Below are 23,038 nucleotides of genomic sequence, written 5' to 3'. Positions count from 1 at the left end.
AAATTATTATATATTATATATTTTTAATATATTTTATTTATAATCTATTTTTATATTTATAAAATTTTATAAATTCGTATTTTAATATAAAATCATGTATAGTTGAGAAATTGAAGTCGCAAACAACGTTCTTTGATTCACAGCCTTTTCAACTTGAGAAGTGAGTATAGTCTCGTCCCACTTGAAAAATAATCCAATTTATATAAGAAATTCTCAAGGTAAACCAAGTCATCATCTTGGCACACGATTGTAGTGGGGAATGAAAAAAATACTTCATATATTATTGATTAGTAATTGAGTCCACTTTTATACAAATGTGCTACTGATTACTAAATAAACAACTAACGCCTAACAGATTAACTTGCTAGCAACTAACTAACAAACTTCATTCTAACACTCTCCCTCAAGTTAGGGGTTGAAAAATGTCTTCAACTCCTAACTTGAAAATTAACTTGTTATGTTGCTGAGTTCTGAAAGCCTTGGTCATAACATCCGCTGGCTGATTAGTGGTTGAAACATGTTCTGTCTTGATGAGCCCCTCCTGTATCTTCTCCCTGAAAAAATGACAATCTATGTCAATATGCTATGTACGTTCGAGGAAGACTGGGTTTACAGCAATTTGTAAGGATACCTTGCTGTCACAGCACAACCTCACTGGTTCCTCGCTCTCTAAACCAACCTCTCGTAATAAGCCTCTCAACCACACAATTTCAGCCATTACAACCATACTTCTATACTCAGCCTCCGCGGATGACCTTGCCATAATATTTTGTTTATTGGACTTTCAAGAAATCAGAGAATCTCCCAACTGTATGCAGAACCCAGATAACGATCTCCTCGTCATTGGGCAAGCAGCCCAATCTGCATCACATTATGCAACCATTTTAACATTAGTGTTAACTTTGAACAACAGTCCCTGACCATGATTCTTTTTAAATATTTCATTACCCTCGTTGCAGCGTCCAGATGTGAATACTTTGGTTGTTGCGTGAACTGACTAAGGTAATGAACTGCAAAAGTGAAGCCAGGCTTGGCGTGTGTCAAATATATCAATCTTCCTATCAACCTTTGACAGATTGTTTTATCTCCCAGTATACTATCTTCTTCTTGTTGTGTCACTCCATCATAGACCGGAGTAATCAACTTCAAATTTTGTTCCAATGGTGTGGCCGCAACCTTTGCTCCCCCTAAACCAGTATCCTTAATCAATTCAAGGGCATACTTCCTCTGATTCACCAAAAATACCTTCATCGATTCTTAACACTTCAATACCAAGAGAGTATTTGGCTCTCCCAAGTCTCTCATTCTGAAATTTCTGTTCAAAGTGCTCTTCAATTCTTTGATAATTTCAAAATCATTTCCTGCTATTAATAAATCATCCACATACACCAATAAAACAATTTTTTGTCCTTAACCTTCTTTACAAACAACGAATAATCATGCTTGCTTTTAGAAAAACTTGTTGCGAACAAAGCATCAGTTAACCTGATATTCCACTGCCTAGAGGCCTGCTTCAACCATACAAGGATTTTTGCAGCCTGCAGACCATCCTCTCCCCATGACTGCAAAAGCCTTGTGGCATCTCCATATAAATCTTCTCAGACAAATTACCTTGTAAAATTCATTGTTATCATACATTTGGCACAAAAACAATTGAAACTTGGCAGCAAGAGCAAGGATAGTTCTGACTTCTGACAATCACCATTTTGACAACGGGAGAAAAAAGTATCAATATAATCAATACCTTCCTTCTAATTGTACCCCTTTACAACTAAACGAGCTTTATACGTTTCCACCTCTCTCGTAGCTCGTAACTTAATCTTGTACACCCAATTGCAGCCAATGGGAACATTTCCTGAAGGCAAGGGAACTACACTCCAAGCATTATTAGCTTCTAATGCCTGAATTTCCTCTCTCATTGCAGTAACCCAAACATAAGATTTAATGGCTTCAGAATAAGAAGTGGGTTCAGACAAACTAGTAACATAAAGAAAAAAATATGTCTTGGGTGGTGGGTGAAAGTAAGAAAAAACATGTCCTGAAAGTGAAGAAGATTGGTAAGAACACACAAAATCTCTCATCCAATCAGGGGGTTTTAGAACACGGGAAGACTTCCTAGGACCTTCATCAAAGGGAACAACAGAAACTATACCACCCACCCCAAAGTCAACCAAAGGACTAGAAACAACTCCCTGCTCTAAAACACAATCAAGACCCTATAAAATACTTGTTGAAACAGAACCAGAATCTGAAACTAGAGAAGGAACATAATTAGGTAAATCTGAAACTGGAAAAGAGACAGGATTGGGTAAATTTGAAACTGGATAAGAAACAGAAGCTGGAAAAGATTCTAAAATAAGAAAATCAGAATCAGGGACATGAGAATGAGATGGAAACAAACTACTTGTGGGTGGAAAATGAGCATGAAAAAGAAATACATTTTCCCTAAAAGTAACATCCCTATTAACACACAAGGACTTAGTATCTAAGTTGAAAAAGAATGAAACTTTTTTTTTTTTTTTTGGATAATTCTGATTTTATTACCCAATGCAAAGTTAAGATACAACCAATCAACCAATCAACAACAAAATAAAGAAAACAACCTACACAAAATGATTGGTTATACTATACCCCAAACGCTACAAAGCTGTAAGTTAGTACTATCAAGTCTATTAATATTAGTTCCCCTAAGACGGATTCCAACAACGTCTTTAACCTCCTTTAGCAGGCAATCGAGCGTTCTACTCCTTCCTTGAAAAATTCTCTGATTTCTTTCCTGCCACAATGTGTAAATAACAGCAGTCCATGAAATTTTCAAAATGGTGGTGAGCAAAGACCTCCCTTTCCATAATGAACAAGCCTTTATGACCATTTCATCCCATGATAAGAAAGTGGTATTCATCCCATTAAGGTTCAGAATTGAATTCCAGAATTCCACTGCCATTGTACATTGTGAAAAGAGATGGTCCCTTGTTTCATAAGAGGTACTGCAATTAACGCAAATACTGTCGGTGTTAATTCCCATTTTAAGTAGTCTGTCTCTTGTAGGCAATTTATTGAGCAGAGCCATCCAAGCAATTAAGCTGAACTTAGGGATATGCGATGGGAACCAAATGAGTTTGTGCCATATAATAGTCTGCCCTTTGCAACGAATCAAGTCCCAAATTTCCGTAGCTTGCGGAGAACCTGTGGAAAGTAATGGAAGAGCTTCAGCTCTTGATTTTAAGATCCTGTTGATGCTCCAACTTAAGTTAGCTGCTGCTTGATAGTGCCAAAAATCTTGCTCCTTAAAAACATAAGCCTTAAGCCAAGCAACCCATAGGGATCCGTCTCCTGCTAATATTTTTCGGATGAGGATAATGAGACAAGCTTTGTTCCAGGTTTTAGTGTTCTTCAATCCGAGGCCACCCTCTGATTTGGAAATACAAATTTTATCCCAACTCACACGAGCACCAGCAGCAGAAATATCTGCTCCTTTCCAGAAGTACCTAGAACAAATCTGGTCCACTTTTTTAAGAATAGAAGCTGGTAGAACAAGTTGTCTGCACCAGTAGTTGCTGACATTGAATAAGACTGATCTAATGAGCTCTAATCGACCTGCATAACTGAGATTTCTGTTAGACCAGTGATGAAGTTTGAGCTTGATATTGTCGATTAGAACTTGGCAATCCTTTTCAGTTAGTTTGCGGGTGACAAGTGGAATACCAAGGTAACGAACAGGGAGACTACCAATTTTGAACCCTGTAATAATTTTTAAAATCTCCATGATTCTTGGAGGAATCCCCGCAGCAAAAATCTCACATTTGGCAGGATTCAGTTTAAGCCCAGAGACATCATTAAATCGGTCAAGAATAGTGAGAACACCGACAACAGAGTCAACATTACCTTTACAAAAGATCAATAAATCGTCAGCAAACGAGAGATGAGTAAGACCAATTTTCCTGCACTTTGGATGGAAACCAAACATTCCTCTTTCGGCAGCTAAATTTAGCATTCGGGATAAAATATTCATTGCAAGAACAAAAAGGTAGGGGGAAAGAGGGTCTCCCTGCCTTAGGCCTCTAGCTCCTTTGAAATAGCCGATTAAGGTTCCGTTAAAAGAAATAGAGTACCTTGCTCCTGTGAAACATGCTTCGATCCAAGTAATGAAAGCAAGAGGGAGATTGAGAGCTTTAAGAATTTGAATGATGAATCTCCAGTGAACGGAATCAAAACCCTTTTTGGTAGGAGAACATCCCATAAAAACTGAAGGAACAACTCTAACAGCAAACTTATTTTATTATTAGGAATAGTGGCATAACAGAGACACCCGAAAATCCTTAAGTGTGAAAGAGAGGGTTGTTTGTTATAAAGAAGCTCAAAAAGAGATTTCCAACCAAGCACATAAGAAGACAAGAGATTAATAAGATAACAGGCTATTAACACGCATTCCCCCAATACGTAACATGTGCTTTTGAGTGAAAACGAAAAGCTCTAGCAACCTCTAACAAATGCCTATGCTTACGTTCAGCTACACCATTATATTGAGGTGTATGAACACGGATACTTTTATGTAAAATTCCAAGAGTAGCAAACAAAGGGTTACACACAGAATTAAAGAATTCACTGTAGTTATCACTCCTAAGAATACTAACCATAGCTGAAAAATGGTTCTTAACAAGGGAAAAGAATTGTTAAGTTGAACAATGGAATCTGTTTTTAGTCAAAAACAAGTAAATCCACGACATTCTAGTAGAATCTTCTACAATGGTAAGGAAGTACCTATGCCTCCCATGAGTTGAAATCCTATACGGGCCCTAAAGATCCAAATGGATAGGTTGAAACAACTTATTAGACCTAGAATGACTAACAGGAAAAGGTGTTCTACATTGTCTAGCCAAGGGACAAATAGCACATTCCTTATCACAATTTATATCAAGTTTCTGATCACTCAAAAAAGATAAACGATTCAGTTTAGAATTGGAGCATGCCCTAAACGAGCATGCCAGACACTTGTATTATTTGAAATAATGGTCATACATTGAGAAGGAAAAACTTGTAAATTCTTAGGTGAAGAAAAAGGCAAACCAATATGTTGAGAAAAACGAGAAACAATTGGCTGTGTTTGAGAAGAACCAAACAAGTACAAGCCCCCAGACCGTTTACCAATCTCCCTCATCCTTCCAATGGAGAGGTCCTACATAACACAAAAATCCAGGACAAAAAATAACTGCACAATCCAAGTCTTTGGTTAGTTTGAGATGGAAATGAGGTTATGTTGGAAATTTGGAACAAAAAGGACGTTACCTAATGCATGGGCAGAAGTAAAACGAGATGTACCAATATGGGAGATAGTGGCAGTATTACCATTTTAACCGAGAAACAGTACTTACCATATTAACCGCAGGCTCAACACTGGAAGATTGTTGCAACAGCTCCAAAACACGACTATACTATTTAGGAGTCAGCACATGAGCAACAGACGATGAAGAAGTCAGACCATGCTCATTGTCCTTTACAGAATTAGACACTGAAGCAGCCGTGACACTTTTCTTCCTAAACTTGTAATCTGCAGGAAACCCAATGAGCCGATAACAAGAATCTTTCTTATGTGGTGAAGGATTGTCCTAGTTCGGTTGGCTCTGGTTATATGCTTGGATAGGAGAGTAGAGTAGTGATTTGACCTGTTTCTGGTTTGACGAGATTTGATCCTGCTCGTCAGATAGCAGAGGAGCAGGGTCAGGACGTCGATGATGCAGATAAGATGCCAGGTATGTTTTCAGATGTCTCAGCTTTTTGTGTTGCTTCAGTAAGCATATGTGCACGTATTCTTTTGTGGTGACCAGTGAGATAACTAAGAAAAGTATTCGTGGGGAGGATCTTAGAATGAGGACCAGGTGTTTAGTGGGTTGGCCTTAGCAAAATGAGCAATGTTATCTCAGATATTCTTTGATGGTTCTTGTGATTGACCCGTAAAAAAAATTCAAAATCCCGAGTTCAGCATTGGAGATGAAGATCTCCATGAGAGCTAAGTATACCAAGTTGCTCTAATTAGTATACTGATTGTTTGTTTTCAGAAAATTTAAGATATGTCTCAGTCGGTGCTAGAGCACTTTGGTTTACCCTCGAAGAGTAAGTTAGCCAAGTGTATGTCCTTTGTATATATTTTAAAATCTATTATGTCATTTATATATATTTTAAAATCAAAGGTGAACTTTTCTATAAACACGTAAACGGATACAGATTTGGTATCTTAGTGTCAGATCTAGACTCGGATCCATACTTTAATCAGAGGATTCAGATCGGATCTGAATCCATCGAGTCCAAAATTTCAGGATCCATACCTTATAAAACAGATCTGGATCTACGAATTCAGGTTGGGTCCAAGATTCATTGTCATCCCTAGTGATGTCGTTTAATCAATTGTGACAGTCGGCCATTTAATCGACCGTTTGACCTTTGGCCATGGAAGGAGGGAGCAAGGGAGGCAAAGGGGGACACGAGTAGGGGAAAGATTTTTTTATATAAAAATTTTATTTTTTAAGAAAAATAAAAATTTCAAAATTCTAAGATTATGACATGTGTTATTTAACTAATATTTATAACGTTAGGCATCAGGATGAGTCAAAAAATAGTTTAGGCACCTATTTGAAACAAAGGTATAATTTGAGTACTTGTTTTTAGTACTAAACCATTTTTTTTTTTATGTTGGTTACCCTCAATTGTTTGATATCTTTTAAAAAGTTAAAGATGGTTCTTTTTATTGATTTAGTCCATTACAGTGTTTGGTTTGGTTTGTTATTAATACTCAAGTATTTATGTGAACTTCTGTTTCTTGGTTCATGTCATTTGAAGCTGAAACCTTTTTTTTTCTGTTTTTAGTCCATTTTCTTTTCAGATTCTGCTTTCTGCTTCTGTACTTTGGTTTCTTCATTGTTTAATTTACATGATTGATGTTGTATGAAGCTTGAAAATGGAGAAAAGAATCCAACTTTAAAAAAGAAAAATAAATTGTTGGATTTTTAGACTGATGGATTGGTGGTTTTTGTATGCAGGTGAAAGATGTAATGAAGAAACAAAACGAACTCCCAATTTACAAGGAAGGTGATTGATAATGGATCAGCTGGTGGAGCTTACTAGTAAGGGATGCGGGTGCTTGCTGGTTATAGACGAGGAGCATCACTTGCTTGGCACATTTATTGATGGTGATTTGCGGCGTACTCTTAAGGCTAGTGGAGAAGCCATATTCAAGCTCACTGTCGGTGAAATGTGCAACAGGTAATCCAAATGCCGAATGTTCAAATGAGTAACCATCTCGTTTTCAATCAAACTCACTTAAATATTTATTAGGAGACCAAGAACCATCGGTCCGGATGCAATGGCAGTGGGAGCCATGCAAAAGATGGAATCACCGCCTTCTCTCGCACAATTTCTGCCTGAAGTCGATCATCAAAATACCTTGCTTGGTATTGTCACATTGCATGGATTAGTTTCAGCTGGTCTTTGAACTATACAGCTGTCCTTGGGTTTATTATGTATCAATTTATTAATTCAATATATTATGTATTGAGCATTAAGAGGACTTTCTTGCTTGCTTACTGCGAAGCTTGTAGAAATCGCATTTAAGGGTCAAATCGAGTTAAGTCGAAAAATTTATTATTCAAACATTATTCTAAGGTTTTGCCTTGACTAATTTGGACCGACCCACGTCACATACTTGATTTTGATGGGCGACTTGAACTCGATACCTTAAACGATATCAAGCTACTTACCACTTGAACCAACTCATATTGGTTATTATTTGAAAAAAATTCAAATCAAGTCGATTCAATTTTCTAAATCAAGTCAATTCAATTTTCTACTTAAATTTATTTTTTTGAACTACTTAATTCTAATTTAAATGATTTTCTATAACTATATACAATATTCATATATATTTCTTTAGATGAAGTATACATATATAATAAAGAGTATTAAAACAAACAAACAAAAAATCAATCTACTAATTACTGATTATTAAAACATTGAACTTATTTGAATCTTATTCTATAGATCAACTCAAATTTAAATTTTTTTTCCAATCAAGTTGAGTTCGGAAGATTACGAAGTCACGGTAACTGACAGCACCATGATAGTTAATTATCTGATACACTGCTATAGAGATAAATAAAAAAAGGTTTAAAATCAATTACACCTAAAAAGAGAAATGATTACGGATTTCCAAAATTTCCTACCATCTGAGCTTGTTCAAAAACCAAAGTCAATAACCTCATCTTTTTCCCTCAAAGTTTCTGTCCTAAAAGCATCACAAAAGGTAAAAGCTTCTGTGTCCCTCGAACAATTTGTTTCTCTCTCTTGTTTTACTACCAGGTAAAAGTTCCATAGAGGCAACACAAACAGCATATAACAAAAGGTAATTGACTCTAACTCAACCACAATTCGACTATGAACAAATGTGACTGCATAGTTGAAAATCATCGACGCCTACGCTAGTTGTAGAGTCTAAGTTGAGATTTACTTCTTTTTTCGTCTCTTAGAAACTGGATGGCTCTTAGGTAGTTTTTCAGAAGTGGATTTTAGATGTTCCCCTGTTCCATGCTTATCTTTTAAAAGCTCAGATAATCTGCCTTCTCTTTTAGGAGGCCTCCTTAGTTTAGATGATGTGACTTCACTGTCACGAGTTCTCCTTTGGGATGATAATGTGATTTCTCTTGCATGCTGACTAGGAGAAAGCCTTGAATTTAACGTAGATAAGACGCATCCTTCTCCATCAATAAGGTCAAGGTCCAATGTGTCATCAGATTCCGAGGAACTCGACACGCTGCTACTTGACGATAAAGCTTTGGGCATCACCTCTGTAAATAACAAAGAAGTATTGTCTTGAGTTATGTTTGGAAGCGGAGGAGTTGATACAGCTGTATCTTTTGATTTCTGTCCATTCGGGCATTGTGATCGCTGTATACGGGCCTTTATTTCTGCTTTTATAGAAGCAACAGCAGTCCAACCATTTCCGTTTGATGTTCCTGCATCTTGGAGCTTCTGCTCTTTTTGTCCTTTATCTTCTGTGAATGAGTTCTCCTTGGGTGTGTAATTGCGAAGACCCAAGTTAAGGTCCTCTTTAGCCCATGTATACACTGCACTGAATTTCCCTTCTACTGCTTCAACAAGAATATTTAATTCACCGATTTCATACTGGTACAGGAAAATCTTTTCTATCCATGTGCAAGAACAAAGCCGCTTTGCATGATTTAAACATGAATATCTATCGGCAGAACATGGACAGTGCACTGCTGAGAGGAACAAATCAAAGTAGCATATGCTACATTCCTTTTTTCCAGTAGAACTAAAGTTTTTATCCTTCCTCTTTGTCTGAAAGGAGCCACAGAGGTGTTCCCTTCTCATACCTTCCTGCTTGACACGTGACTGCATGCATGCATGCAAGAAATAAAGGTCAAAACATAAAGCAGGAGGAGAAACATCAATTAACAATAAGCCTTATTTCATGACAATAATATCTAGACATTCCAAGTGTTGAACCGGATCCTGATATCTTCAGATGAAGAGTTCTCTTCTTCCTCTTTCCTTAGGGGATATTGGGGAATGGATTAAAGCATGAATAATAAATGTTACAAAATCAAAATCAAGTAAGTTCAAAACTACAGAAGATAATCAGAAGCGTACCTTAAGTGTTTCAGCTAAGATCCCATTCTTTCCACAATAACCTTTCCACCTTAAATTGTCAATGGTATTATTTTTTAACAGAGAGAGTTCCCATTGCGCTTTCACTGCTTCTCTTGCTGCTCCAATCAACAATTTATCGAAGGACATTGATGTCTCCCTTCCCTGTGATTGATAGAGTGCTACAGCATTCTGCCCATGAGGTAACCAATCAAGAGGAGCAAAATTTACCGTCTCAGCAACATTAAACCCACAATCAAATGTTGAATGATAGGCTCCTGGGAAAACCAGAACAAACTCCCTAGGATATTGAATACAACGGTAGACAGGTACACCCTCAGACTTCAGAACGAAGGGAGAAAGTCTTGTTTTCTGCATAAATACTATTAGAATTGGGACATAAACAAACTCCCACAAAATTTTTCATCCTTAGCTCCCTGTAACATCTTAGTTTCTAAAATTGAAGTCAGAAATATTAAAGGGTACATTCAGTATTACAACATTCTAGATTGGAAGGTATGCTAAAACTTAATTTTCAGTTAAAATACTTCCCCCCATAGTTGGAATAAGTCAGTATGTGATACAGAAAAGGAAAAATAACTAGGAAAATAACAACATGAATCACTGCATGCTTATTTTGTGCAAACCAAGTTAATACATTTATTACTCACCACTCCTTCACACTGCTTAAACTGTTTGCTTAGAAAATCTGGAAAGTACTTCTTCATAAGAGTCTCAAATTTGAAGGAATATCTCCCAGGGACAGAATACCAAATTTTTGGAGAACCCACATGCATGTAACATATTGAGTTTAAATAATGTTCCTCAACCTTCTGCTTGAAAAAGCTTAAAGTTAAAACAAACATGAAAAGCTATTGTAATCGTTATTTGCAGCATACAGATAAAGTATATAGATAAACAAAAGTAATCCTTACCCAAGAAAGTGATGAAAGCACATTCCTACATGTAGCCGAGGTGTTAACACACCAGAAGTCTTATCACTTTCAAAAGAAAGAAGAGAACCAGGAAGTGTAGGTACATTATTTATGTTCCAGCCTGACTGAATGTAGCTAGGGTCACATGATTCTCCAGGCTTTGATACGATTGGAAATCCACTGCCAAAAGTTGCCGTATCCAAATCAACATATAGCACCTACAAAATATGTTATTAGGAGAACAAGCAAATATAGAGTGAAGAAAACAATGGGAAAATAACATGATTCTTCCATACCTCTAACCTTCCAGTGGGATTTTCAACAATCTTTCTATATTCACACTCAATGCTCTCCACTGATGGATCTCCCTGTTTGCAATTACCGTGTTTACCCACACCAGTATATTTGGATGTGAAATAGTACAGTGTGAAATCATCTGCATGTTTTTTAAATCTTTTAAGAGTGAATTCTGGACCAGGTTCCTCATCCTTTTCAGAATGATCTGGAAACTTTTCAAACTGTTGAATCTGGGTAACAAACTTAGAATTTTCCCAAATGCTCTTTTCCATGATTAGGCATGGTGGTTGCCATGAAAGAGGAGGAATATACGACAAAGTCCATACGGTTCAGCTTTAGGACGTATGTTTTCAATGTACTTTAGCGTGTCAGTGAATTCCTGGAAATAAGATTCAAGTCCTTTAAATATTTAAAAAAATTTACCAAAACGAAGTTGGAACAAGCAAGCTGAAGCAGAAACAGTGAAACACAAAAAAGTGCAAACCTCTTCAGATGGTCGAAAAACAGGCACCTCTTCAAGGACAACTCCTTTAGCATCTCCAGGACACAGCCTTCTTGTTCCCTGTTTCACTAATAATGATCATAAATCAAATCATTATGGTAACAAGCATGCAAAACAAACGATATAGATCCTAAGACCTTAGACTGATGTAGGAAGGGAAAGTAAAATTATTGCTACAAGAGAAAAAGAATGGGGGAGAGACATAAATGTCACCTTATAAGGTTGTACAGACAGATATTCATTTGCAATGTGATCAATCTTTTCATTAAGTATCCATGGTCTATTCTGAACAGATTTCTTCGACTTTTTGGTATCAATGGCCTCTGCCTGGACCTTATCTTGTGTGGTCGAATCCTTTGAGGCTTCGAAGTTCAATTTTTCATCAGAATCATTAACTTTCTTCAAGAAGAAGGCTGAAAGGCTCGCAAAACCCGGGGGAGCTGAAATTCTTGCTGAGTTATCATTTTCAATAGGAGTTTGGCAGTGCTCTGCCACCATCTCTAAATTAGGGAAAGAAAAGAACAATATCATTTTAACTGATTAAAACCTCCATGTAGCAACTACTTGTTAACAACAAAGGACAACAATCAACAGCTTGATTAAAAGACATTGGAAGCCAAATCAATTGAAAAAGAAAAGGGACCCATAAATGAGAACCAAACAACATTCTGGAGTTCCATAGAAACTTCACTACAATCTAGGCATAAAGAGAAAACCTTGGATCATTACACAATTAACAAGATTCAAGTAATGGTGTAAGATAAGTTACATTAAACCTAGTCCAGGGGTTCCGTATATCTAAAAAATACAACAAAATTAATAAAACCTACAAAAAAGAAAACAAAAACGTTTCAGCCCATACCCTAAGGGGGAAAAAGCCAATCCCAATTTAAACTGCAATTGGAACAGACGGATTGAAGAAACTTGGAAGAAGAAAGTCAAAGCATAAGAGAAAAATGGGAGTGCGAAATTGGATTTGATTGCGTGGATTCAGAAAGGGAATGGAACTGCAAACGACAGATGCTGAAATTCAGCCATACCCACGTACCTTTTTTATTTATTTATTTATTTATCTTAGCTCTATCTTTATAATTCCTATTTCTACATTATAAAATTTTGAAATTGAGATAAGAATTTAGGTTTTTTCTAATGTGATGATTTCCTTCGATACATTGAATGTGATTATGTTTCTTAAAAAGAAGTAAATATATACATATAGGAGACATAATTAACACGTTTCTATTCTAAATCATAAAAATAATTAAATTCAATTAAATGCAAATTCATTTATGTGTGTTGTTCAATAGTATCAACTGTTTAGATCCGATTTAATTTGGGTTATTTTAAGTTTAAATTGTATTTAATTTAGTTTAAAATTTGATCTGGTTCATATTTAATTCAAGTCTATAATAAGTTGAGTCCTTAATCAGTTGAGTCAATATTGTATATGTAGATTTTTTAAGTTAGGTCAATATCAAATCAATTAGGTCAATATCAAATCAATTAATATTGAATCAGTTTAGTTTAATATTAGATTAATCAATTTTAAATTCGAGTACACCTTTGGATCTTCAGTTGAATATGAATCATATCTAGTATATATAAAACTACTGATATTTTTTTTAAAATAATGTGCCTTTTTATTTGTGTTATCTTGCCATTTAGACCCTAACTCTCAATTTCGTATTCACCAAGTTTGAAAAGTTTATGGTATGACTATTTGGTGAATAAATAAAACTTGTAATTATAATTTTTATTTATAATTAAATTTTCAAATAGATATTTAATCATATAATATTTTATTGAATTTTCAAAAAAAATATTACAATGCTTGTATTTGAATAAGTTACATTTAAATAGTTTCATAAATGATATTATACTCTCAATAATATTTAATTTTAAATCATAGATTAAAATACATTTTTTTATTATAAAAATAAATTATTTATCATTTTTGTTTAAAAGTAAAGATTTCAATTCTTAAATAAGTATGTTAAACTCTTGGCATGTCATTTTTGTAAAAGTAAGATCAAAGTAATTTGCATGAAACTTACCTCAGCGGCTAGAGGAATTGTTATTGTTCCTAGAGACTATGTGTTTGAGCCCCAGCGGCTACAACAAGGTGATTGAGCATTCATTGTCAAATGATTAAAAATATTTAGAACACATACTACTTTATAATTATCAAGGCCTCCCCATTTTAGGTCATCTCAAGTTCTTCCAATTTCAATTACACAAACAATTCTTGTTGAAAAAATTATATAATAATGTTATTCAATCAAGCAACGAATTTAATGATACGAGATATTATTATAGATGATCCATTTGTCCCTCAAGAGAAATGAGAACATCTTGTGCTTAAGATAGAAGACATTGGTTTCGCTGATATTTTTGCACTTAGACCGGAGGAATATAATATAGTTTAATTCTGTTCAACTATGAAAGAGAATTAGGATAAATTTGAGGTCAAAGGTACTGATCGAATAAAGAAATTTAAAATTGACATTTTCACTTTTTAACCATGAAATGTTTAAGATAATTTTAAGATGATATTCGATCCATCCATCTGAGCCGTTGAAAGTGTATACCAAAGATAGTTGCAAATGTGGTGCACACTGTAATGCTAATGCTGCCGAAAATCCCATTTTTAGAATCAATGATAAAACCTTAAACTCCGGTATAAATATCATATATGTTACTGTTAGGATCAAAATGTTTTTGGAAGTGAAAATTTGTTGGTAAACACTCAACGGGCATCGACTACATCCTTAAGATTTGGCATTTTACTTTGTGCGTGTATATACCTTTACAGTGTTGAACATTTAAGAGATCGATATTTATATGTGACCCAATACTCGAAAACTCTTTAGTTTTATTTGATGATACGTGGCGTTTACAATGCCAAATATGACCTTAGAAAAGCTTGTGCTTCGATTGCATCTTTACTCACCCTGCAGCTGTGAATTCTTCTCATTGTTTTGGTATAGTGATGGTATCCCCACGATAGGTCCCGATCAAAGCACCGAAAATTCTATAATATTTTCCTTTGGGTAAGAACAAATCAGAGAAAGTTCAATTGAAATTTGACTACCTTCTTCTTTACTTTCAATAGTTGACAAATAACAATTTTTTTCTAATTATCTTATCACGTCTCTAAGAAATAAGATAATGATAACAAACAAAATAAAATAATAACCAACTAATAATAATAGCAGAAAATTAAACACGTCTATTATTCAGCAGCTAGTGGACCCACGACTTGCACTCCTTCCTTGATGACTCTTACGTTGGTGATCCGTGATGGCTTGTTAATCCAAATACTTGGGATTCATCTTAGACACTCTTTGTTGATTTTCTTAACCCATCACCTCGTGCCATATTCTTGCAAGAGTTTCTATGCACCGTTACCTGTTCCCCCCCCCCCCGATATTATTGTATAAATTCATCCTTGTCCTTGGAAATAAAATATGGAATGAATTAAGATATAACACTAATACAAGTATATGTTAATTATATGCAAGTTTCTATTAACAATTTGTACATAGTGATGATCATGTAGTTTATTTTATATAAATTTAAATATTATTATTTTTTATTAATAATTTAATAATATTAGACATGACATGATATATATATATATATATATAATTAACATTTATTTTGAAACATTATTTATTACATTAATCATATTATATGATAAATGTTAAATTTAGATAAATTTAAAGAAAAATAGTTCAATAAATTTTATACCAGTGCCTTTCAATTTAATATTGAAGGTTAATATTATTTTTAAAGATCCTTATAGGAATAAATAAATAAAATATTATTCAGTAATCTTTCACGAACCAAACATGTTTTATCAGACATTCCAGTAATGTTATTAGTCGTATTCTCCCCCTAACACTATTTGAGATTATTTGGGCATTGCTTTTAAGCATGCTATTTATTGTTTTTTCTTAAATAAATCCAAATACATTTGAAATCAAACAGATGAAACCTTTTTCTTACCATGTATCCTATTTTAATACAATAAACTGACATATCTTGATTTTATCTTGTATCGAATTAACCTTCAAAGCTCAATCCAAATCTAACAAGCTTGAGTTCCAACTTCTTGAAGTTTAAACTCAATTTAAATTAGAAATATTTAGGGTAGGAGGGTTTGCACTGATGTTGATGTCTGTCGCTAGCACCATGGTTCTTTAACGTAAACTAGGACTAGAATCCGTAATAGAGAACTAACACGGTGTCAAGATGGGCCTACAAAATCTGAGTTCAAAAGGCTAATTTATTGCGTCTCCAATCTCCATTTCCAGGCTCAGGCAGATTTCAACTTGGCTGATGAGGCGGCAAGATGAGAAAGGATTCTATGGCCAACAAAACAAGGAAAACTCCCAAGAAACCCAGTAATTTCAGTGTTTGGAATAGATCCAACTGCACCCACAACATACAAATTTAAAGTTTATACATGAAGGAAGCTTATAAGTGCAAGATAAAATACTAACCTTTAACCAGAAAAACACATAGAGCAATAGAACTGCTCCAATGCCAACATGGAAGAGAACGGCAAATGTGGCAGGTACGGGTTTGGTGGGAAAGTTCTTCATGTTCACCCCTAGTCGTAATAACTGTAGAAAGCAAGCAAGATCAACAACGTTTGAAAATAACAATGTCTACATTGTTAACGTAAAATTACCATTACATGCATATGCACGCAAGAGCTAGAACAGAAATAGTAAACAGTATATATATGCATCATTTGTATGTGTGCGCACACCTTCAATATTGCAATACTTGATAGCTTAGCAGGTATACTGACAATGCAATGCCGGGTTCCACTGAGACCACTTAACAAGATCCAGGAATGCTACTCATTAAAACACCTTTAAATTTTCCAGGCTAGATATCAAAGATCACTAACCACAAAACCCCTCTTCTATTTTATTTCCCAATATCTGAAGTAGTCAACGACTTTCCTCTAGAAAGATACAACAAAGCATCCCAGAACAGAAATGCATAAGTCATGAGATACTGACCAGAATAAAAGACCCAAACAATTAAACGTTGATTAACCATGAATTAAAACTTTCAAACAAGTTTAGGGTAAGACCAATCTGACCAGGATGCAAGGCAACACCAAACAATTTGACCGAGAATAAAAGACTCAAATAAACCAATTAGAAATGCAGATACTGGTAACTTTCTCGTTGAATGAAAAATATAAATAAGCAATAGCGATATACAGGACTAACCCCAATAAAAAATCCAAGCAATGGTAAGATAGTAAGACCCAGGAAAGAAAGGGAAAGCTCTTGAGGTGGACGCTTTTCAGGAGATCTGAAGATGTGGGTTATCTCTGCTTTGGGTCCATATCTTGAGTAAGGATTTACAGGCTGTGGAGGGGGCGGGGTGCCTTCTCAGGTGCTTCAGGTAGATCTAACTCAACATGTCCAATAGCTACTAATAAAGAGTTCTCCTGAAGAGAGCAAAAGATGTATATTTATTTGTACGAGTTTGTGGACTATTATAAATTGAACATTTCTAAAGGCAAGAGCAACACTTACCATAGCTGCATCACCAACAGTGAGTTCCATGTCATATTTACCTGAGAGATAGAAGAACTTCTCAACCAGCCCAAGAAAATTCTACAAGACCAGCAATAAAGGATTAGTAATTTAAAGAAAAAACACATTGTATAAAGCACATAAACCTGAATATTAAAATCTGTTAGTAAATAGCATAAACTATAGATGTCTTCTTGTTTCGCAATGAAAATAGGCATATCACATGTCATATGAAGTAAGAGAAGAGACATCTCAAACAACATTAAATGTCTAAATTTGTAATCTGCAACACAAATCCAAAAATATGTTCACCCCACGAAAGAAAAGACACTTAACTAGAACTATCTCAAACTGTTTTCCAGAGTTTCCAACCACAAAAAAGTGCTCGACCATGCTCTCATGTCTCAACTTGAGAAATGCCTGCAAGCCACAAAATTAGCAACAAATTGCTGCAAAGCAGCAAACCATGCATTAGAAATGAGGACAAGCAGAACTACCAACCTGATGTGGCTTAAAAGCATGTCCACGAGGAGTTGTCAACTGAAAGGATAGACGCATCTTCTGGAGGTGGTTTGCTGATAACGATACAGCATTTTTAACAGTTAAGTCTAACCTGTATATGTAGGAAGTAGGGCCATGAATTAAACTTACATCAAAGCTCAGTTGAATAAAAAGCTAAAACACAATGAACCAACTTTTAGAAGTGTCATCAGATGTTCCTAGCCAATTATCAATTATAGGTATTGAAAAACCCAACAAAATATGTGAAAAAAAATACAAACATACTTGTTCAGTGATTCTACACTGCCAAGATCACTGTCAAGAACTGCAATTTCTGAATTTTCAATTTTGATAAGTCCAGTGACAAATATTGGTACTTTTGTTTGGCTTCCAGTAACATAAACCTTTTCATCCTCAGGTTCTTGAAGCCCAACCTAAAAGATTCAAACTTCATGTCTTAGAAAGACCAATGAACTTAATTCAATCCAATAATATAAGACAATGATACCTCAAAAACAAATGTGTAACTTCCAACATCAATACTCTTTAGCAAGTCGTTCAAGATATGTAGCCCAGATCCTTGGTCAAACTTAAGTTCCTGCATTTCATGATATATATGAACATTAAATCAAATTAAACAAAATAGAGGAAAATACAAAAAGAAACTTTGTAAGAAGAAAGTACATCCATGAAAATGACTACTTGAGGAAACAATATACCTGGTTTTCAACTAGAGATGCATCCTTTGAAAAAGAACTAAAAGCACCCACAAGCTTCACTGTCAGAGGCGGTGCATTTGAACTAAGCACAGTAGTAACTCTAACCTGTTTTATTCAAAGAGCAAAAAAAATCAGCAATAACAAAACCCCAAAACGAGATTAGATGATTTCAATTCTGGCATAATAAAGGAGGGTTAAGTATAAAAGGCAAATGAAAAGCAGGGTCAATTACAGAATAATTGACCAGCAATATGCATCATAAATTGGACAGAGATGAATGACACATGAAAATGATTCTGTTTTGATAAACAGACTAAAAAAAGGCCAGCATACACTCCATCAAATAACACAAGTATCTTCATGAATATCTAAAACTGATGGTACTTAAGAAGCAAAATGGAAATGCCACTAATATCAATACCATCAATCCTTGGATATGGTAGTCGGTAGGTTTCTGCCACTTAGAGGCAGTTAAGTTGCTACTCACTATTGTTCATGCTAGGGATTTCAACTTTGGACAAACCTTGAGTGAATCTTTTTTAGTCAATGAAAGCACAGCTGATGGAAGTGATAAGATCAGTGGGATAGAGACCCTGCATGCCAATGAAATTTAAGATCTATTAAGCTCCAGAGCTTTGTCATATAAAACCACAGAAAAATGGTGACATCAGCATACTAAAACAACTACTCATCTCTCAGTCACAAAAAGCATAAAGCAAGTATGAAAACAAGTTCACAAACACTGAGCTCAATTCCAGATTAAGTTCACAAAAGGCATGTGCATAGCTTCTTGCTCTCTTTCAAGGATCAACTAGAGAAAATATTATTCGAGTGACAGAAACTCAACCAAGGTAAAGACTTCACCATCATAAAAGGCTATTTGGATAATAAAATAACAGGAATGGTAGCCAAAAATAATAATAGTAATATCTATCAGATTGTATTACATAAATGAAATACGTTAAAACTGCCTAAAGAAAAACCTTGCCTGTTGCTTTCCAAACAAGCTAAGGCATCTATTTGGTAGAAGAAATCTTTAGCATCGCCAGGAACTCCAATACCAAGGAAGAATTCAGCTAATCCGAGTATTTTGTCCCCTGGAATCTGCAGATATAAACCAAAAGTTTTAGACTGCACTCTGAGAAGAAAAGATAAGTGGGCTAAAATGAATGATAATTGACTTCTCTCTACAGACATTGATATTTCCGGTAGTCGCTGCAGCAAATGCTGTTAGCCCTCTAAGAACCGAAGAGGTGGTTGATAAAGGAGCTTGATATTCATAACCATCAACAAGTTTATCATCAAAATAAAGGGTCCCATCATCTGAAAAAGAGAATTAATAGAAATGAAGAACCAAAAGAGTTTAACCTAAAAAGGAATTATTAAATTGAGTAATAATATTCACTGTTTTTTAAATTGAGAGATGATGAATGGAAGTAAAAAGGAAGAGAAAGATTTTGAAGAAAACAAGAACCAGAAAAAGACAAAACACATCACAAATCTAGGAAGAGGAGAGAAATACATACCATATTTCTCAATGTTGTCAAAAAGCTTGCTTATATCATTTTTTAGAGCACTAATCTGCCAACAATAAGCAAACATATATTATGAAACGCCCAGACTTGACAGGCACAGACAAAAACAACAAAATAAGAATTGAGGTTAAAAGCAAAAGCTGCTCAGTGGAGCTGTGATAATTCGATATCAAAAGAAGCCACTATAATTAAATAATTCACTTGCTTCAACACAACAATTTGATAACTAAATAGGCATCCATAAGCTAGATATCCCACATGTGATTTAGATGCCTTCACATCTATAAGCTAGACACCCACAAGACAGGGCTAAAAGTTCAAGTAAACCATGGTACAAGAAAACAACCAATAATAGAACATCTTATCATCCACATAGAGATGGATAGTGGTTCAGATTCAGAAACTAGTAAAAAATCTGACCAGCACACGGCAAGAACACTAATACTTACCAAAGATTGGTCAAGTTTTGAAGAAGCTAAAGAAACAATTCCAGCAAGCGTTTCAAGTGCTATTCCTGCAAGAATTTGAAAAACCTAAATAAGCAACTGTTGCACAATTGAACCAAACAGTTAATAAATGTGAAGAAAGCAAACAACAGTTACCAAAGAGCTAATACCAAAGAAAGAACAGAAAGCAACATACTTGAGTGAAAAAGAAGCTTTGGAATCCAGAAAAAGAATTACCAGCAGCAAAAGCACTAGACTCAGGATTATTTGAACTATAACGCCACCTGCCATCACTCTGGCTGAAAGTCTGGAACATAAAACCAATCATGACAATCATATATTAATAACAATGCAAATTGGAGTTGGCTCAAGCAGTGAGCCTCCTCCCCAAACCTGAACCTCGCCACATCAACAACTAGTTCCACTGAAATGGTAGGCCTCAGCCTTCCTTGATAGAACTGGATAGGTCCAGTACTTTAACTTCACCATAAAACTAAATCTAGTTATAACAACAAACCTTGACTGAGCGGAACAATCCTTCAGCATCGGCAAGATGAATATCGGCTTCGGAACTCTGATCCTGAATTGGCACACCAGGCATTAGAAAGTTTGGAAAATGAGAAACAAATTAAAAGCTACAGCAGTTAAAGAAAATAAGCTGCTGAACTGGATAAAAATCATAAAATTTGTTGAGAGTACTCATAAAATTGATTAAATAGCTGCAGAGAAAGAAGTACATCACGATAACCAGTATTTTGAATGCAATCATTACCTTGATAAGCACCAAACCTCCTACTGAATAGTAGAAGTCAAGCAACGAATTTGCACCACTGACAACTGCAATTAGACTTGAAATAATGCCCTTTTGCAAATGAGGGGGGGAAAAGGCAACAACAAAGTTAAGCACCTGAGTTAAACAAAGTCAAAAGCTCTTATACCACATGTCAGAATACCAAATTCAATAATACCTTAGAAGCTTTCTCGTGTATATTGCATTCTGCTATGCTATTTGCTTTCAAAGCATAAAAGATATCCTTTGGGGTTGATGATGATGACCCAACAGTTTCAGAAATTGAAAGGCAAGCTGCAGCGGTTACATCAGGCTCCTTTTCAATTCCAAGAATCTGAAATGTTCTTAGTGCCTCGTATGTTTCTTCCAAGCTGTTTAGATCAATTATATCAAATCCTAAAACATCATTCTCGTAGTTCTTTTTTCAACTTCCAATTCAAATGAAAGAAAAACCAAATTTTCATAAAATTGTTTATGTTCAACTAAGGTGTTATCCATAAACTGAAAAATTAAGTACTATGTTTTTAGTATTGAATTTATAAGCACTGAATTTGCATCATAGAAACATGCTAAACGAATGTAAATATTTAATTTTGATAATTATGAATTCCACAAGCTTAGCTTCATTACATTTTACATAATACGGGGCAATTCAAAATAAATATTAAAACGTAAATTAAATATTTCGTTCGTTCCAGTTAAAGAAAGAGTCAAAGAGGTCATGAAGTTTTAAACATAAATTTGCCAAAAATGGGAGTAACATATTATAAAAAGAGGTAATCATGCATAACCTACTTATCACACTATGAATTGAGTTGTCAAACGAAAAATTTTAACCACTGAAAATTTTCTCTTTTCAAGTTGAACATTTCCTTCGAATTTCTTTCCTTAATAGCCAACGGAGATACAGATGTTGAAGAAAACCTTTTGAATGATCCATGGTCGGGAGTGAAGAGCTCAAGAGCGGCAAATCGATGAGAATCGGAGATTGGTTGAAAAATAGAAGCCGCTTCGCAGATCGATACAGCAAGCAAAAAAACCAGAAATCCAGCTAGACTTCCGGCCATTTCCAGCAATTAAAATCCAACAACTGAAATAGATTTTAAAAAATACAAAAAAAAACTTATAGAAATAAAACAGAATTCAGAATAGATCGGGAATAAACTGTGAAAATACTAGGGTTTATTAGATCATGATAAAGAAAACGTACGATAAATGTGAAAGAAATTCGTCTCTTTTTTTTTTCTGGTGAAGTCTTCGCAGCTTCGTCGTGCGTGGTTATGGAGTGTGGCCGAGCTAAGAAAGGAAGTTGCAGTAGGGAGAGAAGTAAAATTACCACTTTGTTCACCAATTTTTCAGGCTAGGCCCAAACTTTTAAGGCCATAACTTAATTTGGGCTTGAACTTAAACCCACCAGCCATTAGCGTTACATTTTAATATTAAAAAATTGTTTTATTGAAACTATTCTATTGTTTTTATATTTGATAGACAAGTGTAAAATTAATACAAAAATATGCTCAATATTTTTTTGGTATACAAATACAAAGGTCTTTTTTATCTTGGTAAAGATTTTTCATCAATTATTTAATATTATTATACTTTTAAAGTTTCGAATTTAATGGATCTCATTTTTTAGAAGAAGCAAAATTTCTAAAAGATAATCAAATAATAAAAACTATTTCATATTTAATAATCTTATTAATGTAGGTAAATAATGTGAATATATATATATATATATATATATATATATGAGAGAGAGATATGGTTATTAGTAAGGATGGTTATGGGTCATATTTTTGGTCTATTCGAATTTGACATAAAATTAAATTTCTCTACTTATTGGACTTGATCCAGGTTTAGAAATGTCTTATACCAGACTAATTTTTAGGTCAAAACATGCACGCAACCTGACTTGTATATATAGGGATGGGCGCAATAATTTATGTCAGATAATGTGAACTTAAGAAGTTATATTAAAATTTTTAGGAGTGTGAAGTTATAAATTTTTAGAGAATGTGAAATTACATAGTCAATAGAAAATATTAAAAAAACTAAAATACAAAGGTTTAAAATCTCTAGGGATGCGATTGGA

General features: G+C 34.7%; 3 pseudogenes; 1 reads left to right on the top strand and 2 right to left on the bottom strand.

Moving 5' to 3' along the window:
* The first annotated feature begins 5,323 nt into the window (after positions 1-5,323).
* On the top strand, positions 5,324-7,486 carry LOC120120117 (annotated as a pseudogene).
* Positions 7,487-8,194: 708 nt separating this feature from the next.
* Positions 8,195-12,404, bottom strand: LOC120119762 (annotated as a pseudogene).
* Positions 12,405-15,508: 3,104 nt separating this feature from the next.
* Positions 15,509-22,247, bottom strand: LOC120119761 (annotated as a pseudogene).
* Between the last annotated feature and the right edge of the window lie 791 nt (positions 22,248-23,038).

Source organism: Hibiscus syriacus, unplaced genomic scaffold (assembly GCF_006381635.1).
Source record: "Hibiscus syriacus cultivar Baekdansim isolate YM2019G1 unplaced genomic scaffold, ASM638163v2 tig00110332_pilon, whole genome shotgun sequence".
Taxonomy (NCBI): domain Eukaryota; kingdom Viridiplantae; phylum Streptophyta; class Magnoliopsida; order Malvales; family Malvaceae; genus Hibiscus; species Hibiscus syriacus.
The sequence above is the reverse complement of the archived record's forward strand: the minus strand, read 5'-3'. Positions and strand labels throughout refer to the sequence as shown.